This window comes from Oncorhynchus keta, chromosome 10 (genome assembly GCF_023373465.1).
Source record: "Oncorhynchus keta strain PuntledgeMale-10-30-2019 chromosome 10, Oket_V2, whole genome shotgun sequence".
NCBI classification, from domain to species: Eukaryota; Metazoa; Chordata; class Actinopteri; order Salmoniformes; family Salmonidae; genus Oncorhynchus; species Oncorhynchus keta.
The window spans coordinates 44,596,853-44,619,789 of NC_068430.1; the positions used below are offsets into that span (position 1 = coordinate 44,596,853).

General features: G+C 41.8%; 1 protein-coding gene across 2 annotated transcripts in view; it reads right to left on the minus strand.

The window, feature by feature from the left end:
- LOC118388821 (contactin-2-like) overlaps positions 1-22,004 on the minus strand; it is an 89,076-nt gene extending 67,072 nt beyond the window's left edge. The window contains exons 1-2 of one of the 2 annotated variants that reach the window (XM_035778308.2): positions 21,981-21,999; positions 21,736-21,878 (exon numbers count right to left, since the gene is read on the minus strand). The gene's annotated coding sequence lies outside the window, so the exon portion shown is untranslated. Of the gene's footprint in view, positions 1-21,735 lie in introns of both variants that reach the window. The other variant, XM_052527105.1, reaches the window with a different exon arrangement.
- Positions 22,005-22,937: the final 933 nt, after the last annotated feature.

Below are 22,937 nucleotides of genomic sequence, written 5' to 3' on the forward strand. Positions count from 1 at the left end.
AAACCCAGCCCCTTTGCGATACCGCCAGCTATTGTGCTCAGAATTCTGGCTGTTAAAATTGCTAAAATATTTCTGACACACCCCCGGATCTATAGAGCTATTGCCAGCGCTTAGATTTACCATTGCTTTAGGTTTGTTATCGTAGAGCCCTCTTTCTCATTCCCCAGAACACCTCACAGAGAGAGGGAGTGTGTCACATGCACAGGAAATAGCACTGGCTATTTTCAAAGCCAGATTTACTCACAAATTAACCTTGATGAATCCCAAGTTCACCATACAACAGATAGCTCCAACATCCAGAGTGACATAGGCTATTAACCAAATGTAAATACCAATGTAGCCAAGATAGCCTCCGATGGCGGCATACTTCAATTTCATCCGACAAAATGACAAAATGCTCAGCTCAGCCTTAGACCAATGTAGCATTCACAGATACAACTAATAGGTGGCACTAAATGACCAATGTGTGTTTAAAACATTAAAAAAAACATACAAATCAAATGCAATCAAAGGGATGTTGTCTATGCTCATGATTCAAAAGCATCCCCAAGGCCCATTATGTCCACAAAGCAAAAGTAAATGTCCTAGATGGGTAAAAGGTATTAGTTGGTAATGAAAAAGCTGACAGTCCAGTACTCACTTTGCCTGCCTGACAGCTAGCAGTTAGGGAGATGGTGACATGGTGGTTGCCTGTAATGTCACGTCTTGTGTGTAGAGATCCTGTATGCTGCCTCTGTCTGGTCTTAACTTTCATGAAAGTTGATGTTCCACTCTTTCACTCTGACATTTCCAATGGCATGTTACATTATTCCAAACTGGAAAATTGTTTAAGGACAAGAGAAAGATGGCGGACTGAACACAGCAGTGTAGATAAAAATGGAATATGTGACTCACCACCTGGATTTGGTTTTATGTAGCAAAATATTGAAATTGTGTTTTTAACATTGGATAAAAGTAGGGACTCAGACTTACAAAATGGTATATCATAGACTGCATTTTTGAGGTACAATGGGAAAGTAATTCTGCGTTGAAAGTTGATCAACATTTAAACTCACTTTTTAGAAAATGGCCTTTGAATATTTTGGTATCTAGTGAAGAGCTTAAGACATTTAGCTAGCTAGCTAGCTAGCTATGTAAACAATGAACCTAGCTATGTAAACAACGTGCAAGATCACACACGTCATGTAACATTAGCTAACGAGCCAGCCAGCTAACATTAGCTAGTTAAACAACAAGAAACATAGTGTCAAATCATGTTGTTACTACCCTCCATGATTCTGCTGGGAGCTAACCAACCTGGTTCAATGTTAGCTAGCTAACATTAGGCTCTAACTAGCAAATGGCTCTGGAATACGAATAATAACATAATACATGTAACGTTAGCTAGGGAGCCAGCCAGCTAACTTTAGCTAGCTATCTAACAGTACACTTTAGCTTGAAATGAAAACACTTTCTGTCAAAATTAGAAATGTGTAATATCTGAACATGTACCTAGATAGACTATCTTACCTGTATACATCATCATGCATGATGGAAGTGTCTCCCTGTCACAGATGCCATGCCACAGTTGCCCTTAGTTTGAAGATGTAATCCGGAGACAGGTGTTTTCTCAATTTCTTTAGTTATCATACTCTAATTCCACGGATTTCAAAACTAGATCCTCCAGAAAGTGGAGAGCAACACTTGTGCAGTTTCACTATGCGATAATTATTTTTTTAAAGTCACGTTCGACAGGATTACCAACACAGACCAGCTCAAATAGACAGAAGCCTTCTAATATAATAATATATGCCATTTAGCGGACGCTTTTATCCAAAGCGACTTACAGTCATGTGTGCATACATTCTACGTATGGGTGGTCCCGGGAATTTAACCCACTACCCTGGCGTTACAAGCGCCATGCTCTACCAACTGAGCTACAGAAGGACCACCCATTATTATTATTATTATTATTATTATTATTAGAAGCCTTCTAAATGGCAGACCAATCCTCTCTCGGCATGTCCAGCCCACTCATTATCTCAGCTAATCATGGCTAGTGGGAAGTTTGCGGACTTTGTTGCTTAATGAACAAGGCTCATAATTTAACAATTTTATCATTATTTACAGATGGAATACAAGTTTGTTCACATGTTCACGAAGGTATTTCTGCCCCAAAAAAATAATTTTGATATAAATGTTGAAATGGCTCTCCTGTGAAGTTGTGACTTGCGACATACGCCTAGTTTCTTGAAACTGGTCACATATTCAATATTGGTTAGACTAAGACTAAGTTAGACTAAATATTAGCACTTCACAAACTGGTGAGTTATAACCTTCAATCTGGCTAACAACACAAAACAAATCTTAAGGCTAGAGAAATTTAGCAAAAAATATTATGAAAACAAGGAACACATTTTGGAGAGTAAAACAGGGGAACCAATCCCGAAAAGAAAACGTTACTCTTTGACAGACACAGACAATTTATTATTTTAGATGGTAAAAGATGGAAACCAATCTCTTAAAATCAATAACTGACAAACTGGGCATACTTGAATTAGTCAGTAAGGATATAAAGGAGTTGAAGGCAAACCTTGAGATGAGTGTCGAAAAAGCTGTGACATTGGAGAAAGATGCAAACAAGCTGAAAGGGACAGTTATTAAGATTGAAACCGATGTTAATGAACTAAACATTTTCACAAGTACCAACACACAGGTGTGATCATTGTACAGCTGTCCCTGTAGCGTACGATCAAACAGGTGTGATTAGAATGCTTATTTAGAATGTCCAGTTTCGGTATGACGCAACAATCAGCATTTGAGCTGGCCACAAAAATGTTTTCAGAAACATTTTTCACAAACACAGTCCTTACAAAGTTATGTCCAGAATGTGAGGAGTTTATTTTTGGATGCAATGTTCAGACCTTCACAGAAGGAGCTACAGCTTAACACAATCAACAAACTAGGAAAAATGTAAGCTACATTTGTCTTAGCGCTAACTGAGGAAAGATTGACATAACACAAGCGATCACATTTTTAAAACTCTAGGCTGAAAGAAACTACAATATGAATTAGCTAATTGTAATTACTATTTAGAATTAATCTCATCACGGGTGAGCTCACCAGTGATGAAAATAATTGACTAATACACTTTCTAGAAATCAAAAGTAATCCGACAATGGGTACTTCTGTGCGCCGGCATGTTTGTTTTTTCACAGAAACCAAAGATAAGAGGAGACAAGATGAGTTTGGTCTGTTTTATAGTATGCATGTTGAAGGGGTTGTGTCGTTCACATCCCGGAAGTTCTCGAAAAATGAGTGTACCCTTAATCACCTCGTTTTTTTTATAACATCTTTGGTACGACAGACAATTACGTGAAACCCAGAATGCATTGTATGTCAACAAACATGGCTCCACACATAGCTGGAATTAGCTTAGCTCATCACAATCGGACTTCTAAAACTTCTAAACAAACTTCTAAAAAGTATTTTACACACACTGTGTTCATTACAATCTATGCACGAATCGGAATACATGTTTTGTCACCAGTGCTTGAAAACGTGAATAAAAGAGTAAATGTATAAATAATTACCACACAAAAAAATTCTGATAGTGATCTATTGATACAAGTGGCGTGTGGTGGCAGTCAATCACATAACCTCTCACTCCCACTCTGAGCCATTCAGTGTTGTTGTTTATGTATGTAACTAGTGAGCTAAGCTGTAGCATTAGCAATGTCTTTCAAAAGGAGAAAACACACAAATGCGGGAATTCTGGAGATTTTTTCAAATTCTGACAATGAGTGAGTATGAAAGTCAGGAATTAGATTCTGACAGTGACAGTGAGGAGCTGCCCCCCAACCTTGTAGCCATTGAGGACCCTGAATCTGAGGACCCCTTGTCCACTGACGAAGTCCCAGGTCCCTTTGAAGATGCTGTTGGTGATTGAAGCAGACCGACAGTGGATGAAGTACAGGAGTTCTGTGGTCGCTGGAAGGCCACCAGTCATTTCACCCCTCCTGGCCCTGCTGTTTGCTTTGATGAGTCCCAGTTTGGAGTGCAAAGCCCCTTGCCATTTCCAACTGAGGCTTCAAGTGCTTCAAGTTGTTTCTGACTGTGGAACTGGTGGGAGACATAGTAGAGGAGACCAATCGCTCAGCCATGGAGCTACAGGAGAAGAGGGAGCCAGGAGTGTGGGGGAAACTCACTAAATGGGTGACAATCACAATTAGTGAAATGTATTACCTTCCTGGTGACAGTCCTTCTCATGGGGATAATAAAGAAGAACTCCCTAAGAGAATACTGGAGCACAGATACGTATGTTTGTTCAACCAACAACCACCAATACTGCAATAAAATAGGTCAATATGTAATAGTCATCTATGTGTTTTCTTTCTGTGTTTTCATCCAGTAAAACTGTACTCCAGCATACAAAAGTGTGTACTCCAGCATGCAAAAGTGTGTACTCCAGCATACAAAAGCTGACCTCAATCTTCAGCTCAAAAGAGCTCCAGTTCCAATTATGATATTGGCAAAAATTGTTTGTGTGTGTGTGTGTGTGTGTGGTTTCTGAAAGTACAGAATAAAGAGGAGTTATTAGTCATTAGAATACAATATCAGCATATAGCAATAAAACAATATTACAAAGAAGTAACATAATAAACACTGCTATAAAAATAATATATTGCATTGACAAAATCACTCATTTGAGTTATAACGGTAAGAAACAGTAACTGTTGAGCTCTACAAGGGGGCAGGGCAGAACAGAATTATGCTAAATATGACAAATGAAAACAAACCAGTCATCTATTTTTATTTTATTTAACTAAGCAAGTCATGTAAGAACATATTACTATTTAAAATGACGGCCTTCACCCTGGCCAAACTCAGACGGCGCTAGGTCAATTGTGCGCCCTATGACACTTCCAATGACAGCTAGTTGTGATACAGCCTGGAGTCGAACCAGTGTCTGCAGTGAGGCCTCCAGCACTGAAATGCAGTGCCTTAGACCGCTGTGCCACTTCGGACTCATAAGGCCAGGATAGCTTCAAAATACAACACAAGCTAATACTCCTCTGACGCAATTAGCATTGTTTTAAAGAGCTAATAGAATAATGTAGCTAGCTACTTAAGCACGATTGAATATAACACCATAAAGGTTAAGAAATTAGTAACTGTTACCTCGCGTGTCCACGGTTATAAGGAATATACACATATATATATTATGCTCCATACACACAGAGCTACAGTAGAAACGACATACAGAAACTATTATAACGTAATAAGGCACTTTGTTAGAAACACATTTACAAAGTTATTATTGGTAATAAAAACGACTGCAATGTGGGTACCAGACAGAAAATGTGAACACGTGTGTGCAGATCCTGTTCTAATGGCAGATGCGCAAATGTCTGCAGACTTGAACTGCACAAACAATTGGGAAGTGCTTGGGGAATTTTGTCCGGGTCAGAAATTCCTAATAAATAAATTGTCCGCAAAAGTAAAAAGGCCTGCTTTCATGTCCTTCTGTAGCTCAGTTGGTAGAGCATGGCGCTTGTAATGCCAGGGTAGTGGGTTCGATCCCCGGGACCACCCATACGTAGAATGTATGCACACATGACTGACTGTAAGTCGCTTTGGATAAAAGCGTCTGCTAAATGGCATATATTATTATTATTATTATAATTAATGAGGAGGCAGAATGCATCTCAAATCAAACAGTTTTTAGAAAATTTCAACTGTTTTAACTTTAAAGTTGAAACAGCCAATAAATAAAAACAGGCTTGAGGGCACCGCGGATTAATTGTCCTGTTGCGTAACAATCACATTTTGGAACTGGCGAGTGCATTCTAACATCACGTGCATAAAAAAGTAATGCTGGGGCGACCCGTTAGATATTTGGAACACACGTATGAAAAGTTTCAAATGGAGAACATCTTTCTGAGTGAAGCCTTACTTGACATACAGACTAGGAAAATAGATTCAAAGGGAAACATGTAGCTCTCGTAGTCGATAAACTGTATATTGATAACCAAATGTTGAGAGACACAAAGACTACTCCATGGCTATTCTAAATACAGTATTACAGTTCCCATAGAGGAGTCGAATAATGGAACACACAATACTAGACATGGTAGGGATTGTAATAAAAAATATATATAGAAAAGCAATAAAATACATTCTAGATAGGGAATGTTGGAAAATAATTAGTTTTACACTTTCCAATTATAGTATTTCATAAATTGAAAATACCGCATTAGAAGAAAGGATAATACGCTAAATAATATATCTTCAAATTTAAGGAACTGGAACACAAAAGTACTCAATCAACATGGTAGAGAATAACACAGAGGACATAGAAGGCACAGTGTGTGGGTATGTGCGCATGTTTTGTGATGGAAGGTGGGGTGTTTGTTTTTGTGTTTGGAAATGTGTGGAGTTAAGTGAAAAAGGATACAGGTTGAAAATCCCAGAGCCCATGTGTGTTTGTGAGCAGGGATTATGAGAAAGAGCTTTCGATTTTGTGCAGATATGGGATATACATTTTAAAATAAATTATTAGTATTTATTCATTTATTTACTGTCCTATCATGATGGAATGGTCAACAACCCTATACCTTAGACACGCACCTGAGAGACCCATACACTAAGGAGATGTCCTTATCTGTTTTATGGGCCTACTCTACGTAGATACCTACCAAAGCAGCACCTCCCCCTCAATATTCTGAGACTGCCTGGTAGGGTCCTACAAAGCCAAAGCCACCTGATGGGAGAGCATAATATACAAGGAAATTCTCAAAGTTGCTAATGAGAAACTTGACGACCTTGTACCTAGCTGGTGGGGATTCTGGTGGGGTGCCCCCACCCAGGCAGTGGCAGTGCTGGCAACACTAGCTGCAGTAACCCATGAGGAGGGGGACACACTCATACATTCAGAGAGGGGGCATATTATTTTGGCCCTGGTGGCACAAAATCATCAAAGGTCTGACTGCACAGAGATGCTTGGGAATAAGGTCACAACAGGCAACCTGTTTTTTAACCTCTCTAGGATAGGGTCTAGTTTCCTGAATTTCCCCCTGACTGACGCGCCCAAAGTAAACTGCCTGTTGCTCAGGCCCATAAGCCAGGAAATGCATATAATTGGTAGCATTGATAGAAAACACTTTGAAGTTTCTAAAAATGTTAAAACAATGTCTGGGACTATAAGAGAATTTATATGGCAGGCACAAATCCGAAGAAAAACCAACCAGATGTTTTTTGTTGAGGTCCCAGGCTCTTCCAATTGAAAGCTATGTAATTCTGGCTCCCAGATTTCAATTCCTATGGCTTCCAGTAGATGTCAACAGTCTTTATTCAAGGTTTCATGCTTGTTTTTTGAAAAACAAGCAAGAATTTTGAGTTTTGGTGAAGAGAGCACTGGAACAATATCAGTCTTCGGCTTGTGGTGAAGACGGCATGCACTTACTAATTTTACTTTCCTATTGAACATACTACTTTCCGTATGATATATTATAGTTTATTTACATTTTAGGGTACCGTGAGGATTTGATAGAAACATTGTTTGACTTGTTTGGATGAAGTTTAGCGGTAGCTTTAAGACTCCTTTGTCTGCAAGTTCAACTAGTGGATTACTGAAATCGATGGCGCCAACTAAACAGACTTTTTGGGATATAAAGAAGTATTTTATCTAACAAAACAACCATTCATGTTGTAACTGGGACCCTTGGGATTGCAAACAGAGGAAGATTCTCAAAAGTAAGTGATTTATTTAATCGCTATTTGTGATTTTTGTGAAGCCTGTGCTGGTTGAAAAATATTTTGATGTGGGGCATCGTCTTCAGACAATCACATGGCATGCTTTCGCTGTAAAGCCTATTGTAATCGGACAACGCATTATATGTGATACATGAATGTTTAATATTACGATTATTTATTTGAATAGCATGCCCTCAATTACACAGGATGTTGTCAACAGGTGTTCCATCTAGCGGGACGCCTATTAAATTACATGAGCAAAAAATATAATATTTTATTTGGTATGGCAAGCCAGACAAAATTGTAAGGGCGTATTTAAATAATGAATATGAATGGAGGGCATAAATTATTAAATAGTAAATCATTAGACCTCTCACTAAAGGCATCAGTCATACAAAAGTTACACTTAAATCCGAACGGGTTCTCTAGCAAATTAGTAAGAATGTCTCACCCCGTGGCCCTTTTCCCTTTATTCAGATTACAACTGCTCAGTGTCGGTTATTTTAAATTAAATCATCTCCAAAATATCGTTAAGCCATAGAAAGTTGGTTGAAATTTCAGTTTAATCCACCAGAAAAGACCAGAACAAATAATACAACAAATATTATACTAATTGATAAAAACATTTTTTTTTAATAAAAATTTTTTTTTTTTTAAATGTATAATCTTTGTCAATGGTATCATAAATAGGACTGATGGAGTTATGCCACACATGCAGCTAACACAAATATATTGAGCGTACATTTTCTATTATTTGTTAAAATGTCACCAACAAAACAAGAAATAACAAAAACCACCGTGAAGCTTACAAGGGTTATAGTACCCCTAACAAAGGCAACTTCACACAATGACGAAAGGGAAAAGGCTAGCTAAGTATGATTCCCAATCAGAGACAATGACAGACAGCTGTCCCTCATTGAGAACCATACCCGGTCAAAACATGGAAATACAAAAACATAGAAAACAGAACATAGAATGCCCACCCAAATCAAAATGAGACCAAACCAAATAGAGACATAAGGGGCCCAGGGCCCCCCAAAGGTGCGGACTCCGGCCGCAAAACCTGAACCTATAGGGGAGGGTTCGGGTGGGCATCTATCCGCGGTGGCGGCTCTGGTGCGCGACGTAGACCCCGCCCCACCTCTGGCTCACCCCACTTTGGTGGCGCCCCTGGTGCGGGAACCCTCGCCGCCGACCCCGGACTGGGGAACCTCGTTGCGGGCTCCGGACTGGGGTCCCTCGTTGCGGGCCCCAGATTGGAAACCCTTGTTGCGGGCCCCGGACTGGAGACCTTCGCTGCGGGCCCCGGACTGGAGACCTTCGCTGGAGGATCCGGACTGGAGACCGTCGCTGGAGGCTCCGGACTAGAGGCCGTCGCTGGAGGATCCGGACTGAGACCGTCGCTGGAGGCTCCGGACTGGAGGCCGTCGCTGGAGGCTCCGGACTGGAGAACGTCTATGGAGGCTTCGTGCCATGGATCATCACTGGAGGCTTCTTGCCATGGATCATCACTGGAGGCTTCGTGCCATGGATCATCACTAGAGGCTTCTTGCCATGGATCATCACTGGAGGCTGGGGACCCTTGTTGCAATGTTCTTTGAAGGGAGTAGTACACAGCGTTGTACGAGATCTTGTATGAGATATTCTCACATGGAATAGCTTTCATTTCACAGAACAAGAATAGACTGACGAGTTTCAGAAGAAAGGGCTTTGTTTCTGGCCATTTTGAGCCTGTAATCGAAACCACATATGCGGATGCTGATACTCAACTAGTCTAAAGAAGGCCAGTTGTATTGCTTCTCATAATCAGAACAACAGTTTTCAGCTGTGCTAACATAATTGCAAAAGGGTTTTCTAATGATTAATTAGCCTTTTAAAATTATAAAATTTGATTAGCTAACATAATGTGCCATTGGAACACAGGAGTGATGGTTGCTGATAATGGGCCTCTGTACACCTATTTAGATATTCCATTATAAAATCTGCCGTTTCCAGCTACAATAGTCATTTACAACATTAACAATGTCTACACTGTATTTCTGATCAATTTTAGGTTATTTTAATGGACAAAAAATGTGCTTTTCTTTCAAAAACAAGGACATTTGTAAGTGATACCAAACTTTTGAATGGTAGTACGTATCTTCGTATGTACGTATGTACGTATGTATACAGTTGAAGTATGAAGTTTACATATAATAAAATCACTTCAGTTAGTCAGTGTGCAACAGATGAAATATACATTTCCAAACACCTGAAAGTACCACTTTCATCTGTACAAACAATAGTATGCAAGTATTAACACCATGGGACCACGCAGCCGTCATACCGCTCAGGAAGGAGACGCGTTCCGTCTCCTAGAGATGAACTTACTTTGGTGCGAAAAGTGCAAATCAATCCCAGAACAACAGCAGAGGACATTGTGAAGATGCTGGAGGAAACAGGTACAAAAGTAACTAACAAACTAACTAACTAAAGTCGCTCAGCAAGGAAGAAGCCACTGCTCCAAAACCACCATAAAAAAGCCAGACTATGGTTTGCAACTGCACATGGGGACATAGATCATACTTTTTGGAGAAATGTCCTCTAGTCTGATGAAACAAATGGCCATTAATTACCATTGTTACTTTTGGAGGAAAAAGGGGGAGGTTTGCAAGCTGAAGAACACCATCCCAACTGTGAAGCACGGGGGTGGCAGCATCATGTTGTGGGGGTGCTTTGCTGCAGGAGGGACTGGTGCACTTCACAAAATAGATGGCTTCATGAGGGAGGAAAATAATGTGGATACATTGAAGCAACATCCCAAGACATCATTCAGGAAGTTAAAGCTTGGTTGCAAATGGATCTTCCAAATGGACTATGACCCCAACCATACTTCCAAAGTTGTGGCTTAAGGACAACAAAGTCAAGGTATTAGACTGGCCATCACAAAGCACTGACCTCAATCCAAAAGAAAACTTGTGGGCAGAACTGAAGAAGCGTGTGCGAGCGAGAAGGCCTACAATCCTGACTCAGTTACACCAGCTCTGTCAGGATGAATGGGCCAAAATTCACGCAATTTATTGTGGTAAGCTTGTGGAAGGCCACCCAAAATGTTTGACCCAAGATAAACAATTTAAAGGCAATGCTACCAAATATTAATTGAGTGTTTGTAAACTTCTGACACACTTGGAATGTGATGAAAGAAATAAAAGCTGAAATAAATTATTCTCTCTACTATTATTCTGACATTTCACATTCTTGAAATAAAGTGGTGATCCTAACTGACCTAAGACAGGGACTTTTTACTAGGATTAAATGTCAGGAATTGTGAAAAACTGAGTTTAAATGTATTTGGCTAAGGTGTATGTAAACTTCCGACTTTAACTGTAAATTTAAATATATATACAGTGCGGCAAAAAAGTATTTAGTCAGCCACCAATTGTGCAAGTTCTCCCATTTAAAAATATGAGAGAGGCCTGTAATTTTGATCATAGGTACACATTGTAGGATTTTTTATGAATTTATTTGCATTTTATGGTGGAAAATAAGTATTTGGTCAATAACAAAAGTTTATCTCAATACTTTGTTATATACCCTTTGTTGGCAATGACAGAGGTCAATCGTTTTCTGTAAGTCTTCACAAGGTTGCTGGTATTTTGGCCCATTCCTCCAAGCAGATCTCCTCTAGAGCAGTGATGTTTTGGGGCTGTTGCTGGGCAACACGGACTTTCAACTCCCTCCAAAGATTTTCTATGGGGCTGACATCTGGAGACTGGCTAGGCCACTCCAGGACCTTGAAATGCTTCTTACGAAGCCACTCCTTCGTTGCCGGGCGGTGTGTTTGGGATCATTGTCATACTGAAAGACCCAGCCACGTTTCATCTTCAATGCTCTTGCTGATGGAAGGAGGTTTTCACTCAAAATCTCACGATACATGGCCCCATTCATTCTTTCCTTTACACGGATCAGTCGTCCTGGTCCCTTTGCAGAAAAACAGCCCCAAAGCATGATGTTTCCACCCCCATGCTTCACAGTAGGTATGGTGTTCTTTGGATGCAACTCAGCATTCTTTGTCCTCCAATCAGGACGAGTTGAGTTTTTATAAAAAAGTTATATTTTGGTTTCATCTGACCATATGACATTCTCCCAATCTTCTTCTGGATCATCAAAATGCTCTCTAGCAAACTACAGACGGGCCTGGACATGTACTGGCTTAAGCAGGGGGACACGTCTGGCACTGCAGGATTTGAGTCCCTGGCGGCATAGTGTGTTACTGATGGTAGGCTTTGTTACTTTGGTCCCAGCTCTCTGCAGGTCATTCACTAGGTCCCCCCGTGTGGTTCTGGGATTTTTGCTCACCGTTCTGGTGTCCTTTGACAGCTCTTTGGTCTTGGCCATAGTGGAGTTTGGAGTGTGACTGTTTGAGGTTGTGAACAGGTGTCTTTTATACTGATAACTAGTTCAAACAGGTGCCATTAATACAGGTAACGAGTGGAGGACAGAGGAGCCTCTTAAAGAAGAAGTTACAGGTCTGTGAGAGCAAGACATCTTGCTTGTTTGTAGGTGACCAAATAATTATTTTCCACCATAAATTGCAAATAAATTCATTTGATTTTTTTCTCATTTTGTCTGTCATAGTTGAAGGCCCCATCTTTTTAAGTGGGAGAAGATGCACAATTGGTGGCTGACTAAATACTTTTTTGCCCCACTGTATATTTACCCCACAACTATATGAGGGATTGGAAATGACGCAGACAATTACACTGATGAAAAGCTACAATCTATCCGCAATATTAAAGCTGATCCACCCACATAAAAAAGTGCACTAGTCACCATTAGTCTGGCACCAGGTTGTTTTTGCTCTCCAACTTTGTTCAGTTCAAGGGGTGTTGCGAGCTCCAAATTATGTAGACACACGCAGATGTGCACAGCTTTCCCAAGGGCAATACCCACACAACATGTTTAGGCTCTACGCATGCACAAAATATGACATTGGCTCGATTTAAGCTACTTCAAGCTAGGCAAAGCAGCAACGCCTATGCTGACCCTGTCCATTAACATTGACTAGAATCAGGAAATTCTGCGCACTTCAAAGATTGTGGTGGCTTTGAATGGATGGAAAGAAAGGCACGAATACCCTAGCACCTTTCCTGAGGTTTTTATGCCGTTTCAAAACACCAGAAGCATTGAGAAAAAACGTTTTTATATAATACATTTTTTTATTTGTTTTTTTCATAACATCTTTCCTCATTAGATTATCACAGGGTAAGCACTGCCTACCCTGCCTACCCTGACTGCACGTCACTGTAAGATGTGTTGCACGTGTCTTGGCCGAGCTAGAATGTTTTTCATAAGTGCTGTATTTAATACTGTAGGAAAATATGTCTGTGTGGTGGGCATAGTGTTGGAGAAAGTGTTGTGTGGATCAACCTTGAAATAATTTGAGATTCCCTATTGAATACAGATATGGTCATCTCGGACAGAGGTAGCAACTAGCTACTGTAACTAACAATCACTTCCCAAATGAGATAGAGTTATATCAGGCAGTAGGCAGTTTTCCATCTGCAGCGACAGAGCCCAGTGTTCTATAGGGCCTCTCAGCTCTAACAGACACACATGAGAGCTGCAGCTTTGAGATACAGTAAATGAGGTCTGATTGAAGTGAGCTGATGCTAAGTGCTTTGTTACGGCTATCAGAAGCACAGGCTGGCTGAGTTAGAAGAAGAGATCATTCAGAAGAACAGCTCATGCCTCAGCAAGGAGGAAGAAAGGCAGGCAAAGATTTAAACATCCATGTTCAGGGTGGAAGACTAACAGGCTTAGGGAAGAAAGGGAGAATGTACTGAAGGACATGAGAAGGTGTGAAAGAGAGCGGAGTCCTCAAAAATGATCTGCAAACGAATAGCTGCACGCAATGTTTTGGACGGCTGATTGATTAGCAGGCACTCAAAATACAAATCTGGCCTGCAATTGTCAGTCATCCAAAACCTCCGCAAATTATAATGACCATAGATCATATTCACAATGCACAACCGTTTCAGGGACATTTCTTCTCATCTAGGGAAATCTTACTTATTTTACATTTTCATAGTTCTGGTGCCAAGGCCCCCAAACCCCAAATCAGCACAATGTCCTTTAGAAATAAGTACATCATCTTATTTCTGCCCAATAACTCAAAACGCATTAGCTGTATCCATTATTCAAATGGTTTTCCTTGGTTTTAGGGAAACCCCAGTTGGATTCCGTGAGGCAAAAACTGTGTCAAATGAAATGAGAAATATAATTTCTAAATGTTACTCGCTCCCCCAAAAAAGCTTTAAGAGGTGCAGCCTAACTTTGGTGATGTAGCAGAGGGCCTCTCTGAACCTATCTGAAACAGTTAAAGTTTAATGAGGCTGTGTGTCGAGCCTACTGCCATTGACCTTCCCTTCACAGGTAAGCTCACTGAGAGCACAGCAATGATCTGGAGTAGAGTTACAGGGGAGGAGAGGAGAGCTGGGCTAGCTGGGCATTATTATGTTAGTGTAGCAGTATGAGCTGCCAGGTTGGGAACTGAGCCAACCAGTACACTGGGGTTTAGTACACCCACTCCTGTGACAGGTTTTTAATGACTATTGAGTCGGGACCTTGGTTCAACGTCTCATCTGTGTGAATGAATAGCCTAGCGAAAAAAAAATGGACAGATCTAGGATCAGCTTCCCCTCACCCAATCTTCACCTTCAAACACAAAACAAACCTTAGACCAACATTTAGGGGTAACTTCCTCCTACTGTGTGCATGCAGTATGCTGCCTGTGTGGATGTGAATGGCTGCCTGGTGCAGTGTGGGTTGCTATATATATGTATTTATTTTTTAAATAAATGATTCAAGGTCAGACAGCACTGGCTCTGAGCGAGACAGTGGTGGACCATTAAGGTTGTGAGACTTCACTGACTGTACCAATGGAACTATAATTCCATGAAAGTGTCCCAGTAATAAGGCCCTCGTATTGTTTACGCAATTGTTGTGTGGATGTACCGGTGAATGATATTTGCTCTCTCTATCTAAAGTATCTCTGTTTGTATGTTTGTCCTCTCTTCCACTCTCCTTGAGTCACGCTCTTTCTCTCTCTCTCGTGCGCTCTTTCTCTGTCTCTCACTCTCACTCGCTCTCTCTAGGCCTATGCCTTGTTCTTTCGAAGTATGTCTCTCACTCTCTATCCCGCTTTCCCTTAAATGTTATTCTCCTTGTAAACACCCAGTGCTCTGTCCTGCCATGGCTCGGTGTTAGTTTTCTAGCGCTGCCCTGACATTACCAATGTAGTAGTTAGCTACGCTGCCCTAACATTATCAGTGTAATAGCTGGCTAGCTGTGCGTGAACATAGCATTAGCAGTCTGCATCATGTTCTCCTATAGCGCTTCAGTGACTTTTAATTTGCACTTCTGCTGCTGCTGGGCTTCTATCTGCTGCCCTGACAGTCCCAGTACTCCCACACCCCTCCAGCCAACCAGTCTGCACTCAGACAGGCACACACATTGTAAAGCACACGCACATTCGTGAATCAGATCACACAAACACACACACACATATTTATGGTGTCAGAAAAAATAACACATACATTGCTCTTCCTTTCACACATTTCAAACCCATTTTAACATGTGTGGTTAAAGGCACACACAGCTCTCTGTCTCCCACTCAGCTATCCATTTGCAGAGTGCTTTAGGTGGCTAATTCATAGGGACGTGTGTGAACTCCCCAGCAGTGTGAGACCAGATCAGAGCTCAGTCAGACGGAGGTCACATCTAATCACCCGGGGTCATAACTCTCAGCCCTTATCTACTGCACTGAGCTAGAAAGAACAAGTGTCTCAGTCTCAACAGTCTCACCCCTCCAACTATTAGTCACGCACGTTATCACACTGACCACAATAGTTTCATGAAAAAGGAGTGTTTGTACTGTTTGTAGTGTGTGTGTGTGTGTGTGTGTGTGTGTGTGTGTGTGTGTGTGTGTGTGTGTGTGTGTGTGTGTGTGTGTGTGTGTGTGTGTGTGTGTGTGTGTGTGTGTGTGTGTGTGTGTGTGTGTGTGTGAAATCAGACCCATTGAACTCATTCATCTCTGCAGGAGAGATAAGATGACCGGGAGGGATGGCGTGTAGTCAGGATAGAACATTCTCACCAAACTACTGTCCCCTGCTGGGGGTTGGGAGTTCAGATGAAGAATTTTACAAGTGAGGCCACAGCAGAGAAAGAAAAGAGACAGAGCAAGAAAGAGAGATAGGACGACAGACAGACAGAACTAGAGACAGTCAGAGACAGGGAGAGTTTTTGCTACTTAAAAAATGTGCTGTATGTTTTCATTGGATAAGAAGTATCTCCGTTTGATAACATATTCTCCCATTCCATGCCTTCTGAACACGACCCAGCCAAACACTACGACGTCATCGCTCTAGACAGAGACTAGAAGGTCTGGGCACAGCCTGCTGGGTTTCTCTTTTACCTAATAATTAATTAATTAATTGAGTTTGAGGGGTCTAGAGGGACTATCAAAGAGGAACTTGCAGATCACCCCCAAATCCTTCAAAACATTGCTGTGAACACCCCTATAAGGAGTTAGTTGGTCTAGTTCACAATTTCCAGGACAGTTACAACAGTCATTGTATAATTCAGACGCTAAAGGGGACCATTGTATCATGCAGCCAAAACAGTCTGTCTGTTATCACAGGATACTGTGGAAGTACTACTGTAGCCGAATAGTTCTATATCTGAGAGGGTGGTTCCATACAGAGCAAAGCATTCCACCAACATTCTATCTGCCAGTCTGAGACAAAGAATTCCTCTCACTTCCATTGGATGTTGATTTAAGATTCTGAGATGTTCTGACAGCTCCACAAGTCACTGGTTGGTGGCATGAGTCACTGAGTAAAACATGCACACAAACAGTACAAGTCAAGAGTTTGGACACACCTACTCCTTCAAGGGTTCTTTATTTTTACTAATTTCTACATTTTATAATAACACTATGAAATAATACATGGATTAATGTAGTAAGCAACAAAGTGTTAAACAAATATATTTGAGATTCTTCAAAGTAGCTACCCATTTCCATGATGACAGCTTTGCACACTCTTGGCATTCGCTCGACCTGATTCATTAGGTTGTCACCTGGAATGTACTTCAATTATTATTATTATTTTTTTTATCTAATTTTATTGGTCACATACACATGGCTAGCAGATGTTATTGCAAGTGTAGCAAAATGCTTGTACTTCTTGTTCCGACAGTGCAGAAATACCTAACAAGTAATATCTAACAATTCCACAACAAAAACCTTATACACACATATCTAAGTAAAGGAACAGAATAAGAATGTATAAATATATAGATGAGCAATGTCAGAGCGGCATAGGATAAGATGTAAAATATTGCAGAAAATACAGTATATACATATGAGATGAGTAAGTGCCATTTTTAAAGTGACTAGTCTTCCATTTATTAAAGTGGCCTATAATTTCATATTTTATTACATTTTAATTTAACCTTTATTTAACTATCTATAGGCAGCAGCCTCTCTGTGCTAGTGATGGCTGCTTAACTATGGCCTTGAGATAGAAGCTGCTTTTCAATCTCTCGGTTCCAGCTTTGATGCACCTGTACTGACCTCGCCTTCTGGATGATAGCGGGGTGAACAGGGAGTGGCTCGGGTGGTTGGTGTCCTGGATTGATCTTTTTGGCCTTCCTGTGACATCGGGTGCTGTAGGTGTCCTGGAGGGCAGGTAGTTTGCTTCCGGTGATGCGTTGTGCAGACCGCACCACCCTCTGGAGAGCCCTGCGGTTGTGGGCGGTGCAGTTGCAGTGCCAGGCGGTGATACAGCACAACAGGATGCTCTCAATTGTGCATCTGTAAAAGTTTGTGAGGGTTTTAGGTGACAAGCCAAATTTCTTCAGCCTCCTGAGGTTGAAGAGGTGCTGTTGCGCCTTCTTCGCCACACTGTCTTTGTGGGTGGACCATTTCAGTTTGTCAGTGATATGTACGCCGAGGAACTTTCCACCTTCTCCACCACTGTCCCGTTGAGTGAGAGGTTATTTTCCTGACACCACCCTCTGAGATTCCTCACCTTCTCCCTGTCGTAATCGTTGGTAATCAAGCCTACTAATGTTGTGTCATCTGCAAACTTGATGATTGAGTTGGAGGTGTGTGTGGCCATGCAGTCATGGGTGAACAGGGAGTACAGGAGGGGGCTGAGCACGCACCCTTGTGGGACCCCAGTGTTGAGGACCAGCAGGGTGGAGATGTTGTTTGATGATGAAGTCCAGGACCCAATTGTACAGGGTGGGGTCGAGACCCAGGGCCTCAAGCTTAATGATAAGCTTGGAGGGTACTATGGTGTTGAATGCTGAGCAGTATTCATTCAATCAATCAATCAAATGTATTTATTAAGCCATTTTTACATCAGCCGATGTCAAAGTGCTATACAGAAACACAGCCTAAAACCCCAAACAGCAAGTAATGCATATGTAGAAGCACGGTGGCTAGGAAAAACTCTCTGAAAAGGCAGGAACCTAGGAAGAAACCTAGAGAGGAACCAGGCTCTGATGTGTGGCCAGTTCTCTTCTGGCTTTGCCGGGTGGAGATTATAACAGTACATGGCCAAGATATTCAAATGTTCATAGATGACCAGCAGGGTCAAATAATAATAACAATTGCAGTGGTTGTAAAGGGTGCAACAGGTCAGCACCTCAGGAGTAAATGTCAGTTGATTTTTCATAGCCGAGCATTCAGAGTTAAAGACAGCAGGTGTTATCAATGTAGTCAATGAACAGCATTCTTACATAAGTTTTCCTCTTGTCCAGATGGGATAGGTCAGTGTGCAGTGAGATGGCGATTGCATCGTCTGTGGACCTATTGGGGCAGTAAGCAAATTGAATTGGATCTAGGATGACAGGTAAGGTTGAGGTGATATGATCCTTGACTCGTCTCTCAAAACACTTCATGATGACAGAAGGTCAAGTCAAGAATTTTGAACGTTTCTTCAAGTGCAGTCGCAAAAGCCATCAAGCGCTATGATGAAACTGACTCACATGAAGACCGCCACAGGAAATGAAGACCCAGAGTTACCTCCGCTGCAGAGGATACGTTCATTAGAGTCGCCAGCCTCAGAAATTACAGCCCAAATAAATGCTTCACAGCGTTCAAGTAACAGACACATCTCAACATCAACTGTTCAAAGGAGACTGCATGAATCAGGCCTTCAAATTGATCAAATTGCTGAAAAGAAACCACTACTAAAGGACAACAATAAGAAGAGACTTGCTTGGGCCAAGAAACACAAGCAATGGACATTAGACTGGTGGAAATCTGTCCTTTGGTCTGATGAGTCCAAATTTGAGATTTTTGGTTCAAATCGGCGTGTTTTTGTGAGATGCAAAGTAGGTGAACGGATGATCTCAGCATGTGTGGTTCTCACCGAGAAGCATGGAGGAGGAGGTGTGATGGTGTGTGGGTGCATTGCTGGTGACACTGTCAGTGATCTATTTAGAAATTAAGGCACACTTAACCAGTATGGCAACCACAACATTCGGCAGCAATGCGCCATCCAAACTAGTTTGCGCTTTGTGGAACTATCATATATTTTGACCCAAAACACCTCCAAGCTGTGTAAGGGTTATTTGACAAAGAACGAGTGTGATGGATTTCTCATCAGATGACCTGGCCTCCACAATCACACAATCTCAACCCAATTGAGATGGTTTGGGATGAGTTGGACCGCAGAGTGAAGGAAAAGCAGTCAACAAGTGCTCAGCATATGTGAGAACTCCTTCAAGACTGTTGGAAAAGCATTCCAGGTGAAACTAGTTGAGAGAATGCCAAGAGTGTGCAAAGCTGTCATCAAGGCAAAGAGTGGCTACTTTGAAGATCCTCAAATATAAAATATATTTGGATTTGTTTGAAAATGTTTGGTTACTACATCATTCCATATGTGTTATTTCATAGTTTTGATGTCTTCACTATTATTCTACAATGTAGAAAATAGTACAAATGAAGAAAAACCCTTGAATGAGTAGGTGTGTCCAAACTTTTGACTGGTAATGTATGTGCATGCACACACACACACACACACACACACACACACACACACACACACACACACACACACACACACACACACACACACACACACACACACACACACACACACACACACACACACACACACACACACACACACACACTGAGGGAGGATTGACCCCTGTGGTCTGCCCCTCGTTATAGGGAGCAGAAGGAGTCTTTTGAGCTGGCGGTGGGTCACTGAGACACACAGACACAGGCAACGGCGGAAAGACAGACACTCCAGCCAAAGGAATATCCAGGGAGGGTTAACCTTGTCAAGTTCAAAGTGAGAGGAACCCCAACATATCATCAGCAAAATAAGAAGAAAGGGAATGTGCACAGCGGCTGGACACACAGTGTGGGCCACTCCCAGGCCTCACCCTGATCGTTATTCAGGTGGTAGTGATACAACATAAGGTGACCTTGCTGGCTTTCACATGGGAGACGGACCCTGCTGCTACAGCAACACAGAGAAAAACACTAGAGAGGTCCTCGAGGCTAAGTAGTATATTCACTCTCACGCTAACATCTTAACTGGAGGATAACCAGGGGCATTCTCCTCACCACAATGCAACACTTTCACAGGTGTACAATGCCTCGATGATGGTTATTCTGAGTGGCGGAGAGAGACCCAACTCTACCATCTCTATCCCTCTATCCTTGCCTCTCAGCCTTCATAGTTTCTGCACTCATCAACGCTACAGTGTTGCCTTGCCAAATTGACCAGAGCCAAAAAGCAAAAGCAAAAACATACACACACCTACACCCTCCACTCTCCACGTTTGTGTTTCTATTTCAGCAATTCACAGTACTATTCATCTTATTAAAACTCACTTTAGAGGCGTTCTGTTGATGGTATGGCGACGTTTTATGCACTTACTGTGCTGTCCCTCCAGATAAATAGAAAGCTGAATAGGCTTTTACATAAAAAGGGTCAAATTAACACTCACAATGAACTGTGTGGAGTGGTGCTTTAACATCTGGGAGAAAGACAGCGAGATATGCGTACCTTCTGAATGCTGTATGTTCTTCACCATTATATTAGTAATTTGATATGTATCAATAAATTGAAAGTGCCCTTTCCTCCTCTTGCTCAGCAGACCTTTAAAGGTAAACATCACTGTCAGAAGGTAATTTATGCTTGAGTGCGTTCATATTAATGTATGTGTGTGTGTGTGTGTGTGTGTGTGTGTGTGTGTGTGTGTGTGTGTGTGTGTGTGTGTGTGTGTGTGTGTGTGTGTGTGTGTGTGTGTGTGTGTGTGTGTACCCACGCACGCACGCGCAAGACACAGTGCGCGTTACGCACCTGACCGCGAAACGTGCTCATCAGCGGCGCATGATGATGGTAGGGCTGACGGTATAGCGCCCCGGGAGCAGCCGTGGGGTTTCTTTGCCCCTGTACCACTAAACTGGGCTGCATATCACTTTGGGGGGAACACGAAACACGACACGAAACACAACCTACCGTTTTACTTTTTAGCAATCAGGGGTCTGTCAATGGAGCATGAACCATCCCACCGGACATACACTGGTTGAATTAAATTACGTTGTACCAACGTGGAATATCCATTGAATTGACGTCTTTGCCCGATGGGATGCCCCTGTTTGATCCTGCAAACTATTGTAATAATCCATAATGTGTCCCAAAACATAATGTGTCCCAAAACCAGATGAAACATTTAGCCCCTCATGCCAAATGGTGTATAAGTGCGTATCTCTATCCCATGCACAGTTGCGTCTAATGAAATGAAAACGGAAAATGGGAACCCTTTCATAATAGTCGAACCCCAACAACTGCTCTAGCAACATCATGCTTTTTGAACCCCTTAACGATAGGTAATGACAACCTTTAAACTGCACAAATCTTTACAGGACAGAAAACATAAATCTTATCTGATAGTGCGACAAGGAAATGCAAATGCGTGTTTACCTACCTCAATTAGCGGAGGAGAGCGGGTGTTTTTCTTTCTGTCTCTGGCGGAGAGATGCTGAGATATGTGTTGACTCCCGGCAGAAGGGATGCGTAGACAGCTGATCATGCGCAAGAGACACACTGATGCTGCCCGTTCAGAACGCCCTGTAATAAAGGAGACCACACAGAAAATAGACGCGTATCAAGCCTCATCTGACAGATCTTTGTTGCCCCTCCCACCCTCTCTCTTCTTTTGTCGTTGCTCACTCGTTTTCCTGTCTCCCCCTTCTGCACTAAGCAATTTAGTCAAGCTGCAGCCGCTGTCCTGTTAGGATGATCTGTCTCTCGAAAAGCAGCCGCTTTTCTTTCGCTGCTTGTACTCCCTGCCCACCGTCCTCCTCCTCTCTCACCTTCTGTTCTCTTCTCCTCCTTTAAAATGAAACGAAGAAAAACAAAACAGCAGCAGCCTGTGCATCTCACTCGCCTTTGTTGCCTGCCTCTCCTACACAGTCAACCTGGACACAGAGTTAGACATAACATGGAACATCTAAATATGTCTCTCTCTATTTAGTATGATATCATGTTTCAAATGGTAAGCATTCATTTGTGGATGTCCATCATCCTTTTTGTATGATATGTTAAGAATTGTATGATATGTTATAAATTGCAAGTCATACAATATGTTACAAATTTTCAATACATAAGATATGTTACAAATTCCAATTTGTTGTGGCTAATGTTAGCTAGTCTAGCGGTTCTGTGCTTCGCAATTGACTCAAGCTGCAGCCCCTGTTATGGTTAGGGGTTAGGGTTAGGAGTTAGGTTAAAGGGTTAGGGGAAGGGTTAGCTAACATGCGAAATAGTTGCAAAGTAGCTAAAAAGTAGAACGTAGTTGCAAAGTTGATAAAATGCTAAAGTTGTCCGTGATGAGTTTCAAACACGCAATCTTTGGGTACTTGATGTTCTCACTATATATGCCCACAACATCCACCCCGACCAACTACCCTCGTTTCGTTTTTGCTTTAAGTAACCTTCTGTGTTACGTAACCATACCAAACATAACGTATCATACTAATTTGAATGTCCTGGATCTACATTTACCATGTTACTGACACAGCAGCTACTCATTTTAGTATATTAGCCATATCTCCAAATGTGTGGGCTTGCGCACGCCCTCCCCCATGCTCCCATTCCTCATTTCACACCTCACTAATGAACATCTCA